Raw genomic sequence first — 2,321 nt, 5'->3', positions numbered from 1 at the left:
CGGCAATGCATATAGGGACCATCGTTGCTATAGTGCGGTTGCAGGTCAGAAAACTGGAGTGGCAAATGGTCCCAATCCTGGTGACCTAAGGGAAAAACTGTCAAAGCCGGATCTTATGGATTTTCTTAATGAAAAGGCAGGCAATTGTTATCACCCTAATCAATCAAATCCAATCTCTAAAAAAGTGTTCATCCATGATTCAGATTGTATCACTCAGCTGTCTAAGAGATCTATTCTTGGTGTTCTAAAATATTGGAGGTTTATCTCACAAATTCGTGACCTGAGTAGGGCAGAAGGTTTGCTAAATTGTGATATAAAGTATCTTGGAGAGTTGGAAGTTGTATGGGTTTTTTATTCTACTGTGGAGGCTGAGAGGATCTTGTGTGTAATGACCCGTCCTAATCCATATGAACGAATACAATAACATATGATTACATTGCGATGTATTTGACCTCTATATGATACATTTTCAAACATTGCATTCGTTTTTAAAAGACAAACTTTCTTTACATCGAAAGTTGACGGCATGTGTACCATTTCATAATACATTCAACTATAATTGACTTAATAGTAATCTTGACGAACTCAATGACTCGAATGCAACGTCTTTCGAAATATGTCATGAATAACTCCAAGTAATATCCTTAAAATGAGCTAATGCACAACGGAAGATTTCTTTAATACCTGAGAATAAACATGCTTTAAAGTGTCAACCAAAAGGTTGGTGAGTTCATTAGTTTATCATAATCAATCATTTCCTTAATTTTAATAGACCACAAGATTTTCATTTTTCATAAACATAATCCTCAAGCAGAATCCTCTCGTCTACATTAAGGTAAAATCATTCATATGGTGAACACCTGGTAACTGACATTAACATAATGCATATAGAATATCCCCAAAACAGAATCCTCTCGTCTGTATCACAGAATCCTCTCGTCTGTATAAAAATCGAAGTACTAAAGCATCCGTACCTCGGATGGGGTTTGTTAAGCCCATAGATCTATCTTTAGGATTCGCGTCAATTAGGGGTATTGTTCCCTAATTCTTAGGTTACCAAGCTAAAGGGGTGATATTCGATTTCGATAATCCAACCATAGAATGTAGTTTCGATTAATTGTGTCTATTTCGTAAAACATTTATAAAAGCAGCGCATGTATTCTCAGTCCCAAAAATATATATTGCAAAAGCATTTAAAAAGAGAGCAAATGAAACTCACTATACTGTATTTTGTAGTAAAAATACATATGACGACATTAAACAATGCAAGGTTGGCCTCGAATTCACGAACATATATCATTTGTATATATATTTATTAAAACATATAATGGAAATCACATAATTTTATTTATTAATATATATTATTTATATATATTTGTAGTTATATAGGATTTATATTAAATTCCATTTAAAAACATATACTTACATTATATCTTAAATTATATGCTATATATATTTATTTTGTATATGCATTTTAAAATGTTTAATATCTATTCCATTAGTTATATTAATATATATATACCCATATATATATTTGTATGTATATATACATATTTATTATTATGTTTGAAAATCAATAGTTTGTTACATGTTATTATTTATCTAGATAATGTTAATATATAGTTAGATGTAATATTAATATAGTTATAGTATATGTACTAAATACATTTTATATACAAAATTATTTATTGGTTAAAAAAATGATAGTTTTGATTTTAGTGAGTTATTAAAAATAATAACTTTATTAATAACGATAATACTGATAATAGTAGTGATAATGTTATTAGGGATAATAATAATAATATTACTAATACTTATTTTATTATTATTTTTTTTAACAATAATGATAATAAAGGTAGTAATAATAATAATAATAATAATAATAATAATAATAATAATAATAATAATAATAATAATAATAATAATAATAATAATAATAATGCTAATAATTTTATAATTTGATATCAATACTAATACTAATGATATTAATAATAGTTTGTGTTATTTTTATGTTTGATAACATTAATAATAATAATTATAATAATAATCATATTCATAATAATAATTATAATGATAATACTTACATTATTTATTATTATTAGTAATAATTGTAATACTAATAATATTTAATGATATTACTTAATACAGTAATAATTAAAATTATAATGATAATAATCATATCACCAATTTTTAACATAATAATAACAACAATCAATAATAACAATAATAATAATAATAATAATAATAATAATAATAATAATAATAATAATAATAATAATAATAATAATAATAATAATAATAATAATAATAATAATAATAAT

The sequence above is a fragment of the Rutidosis leptorrhynchoides genome, chromosome 6 (genome assembly GCF_046630445.1).
Source record: "Rutidosis leptorrhynchoides isolate AG116_Rl617_1_P2 chromosome 6, CSIRO_AGI_Rlap_v1, whole genome shotgun sequence".
Taxonomy (NCBI): domain Eukaryota; kingdom Viridiplantae; phylum Streptophyta; class Magnoliopsida; order Asterales; family Asteraceae; genus Rutidosis; species Rutidosis leptorrhynchoides.
This window is presented reverse-complemented; position numbering follows the sequence as displayed.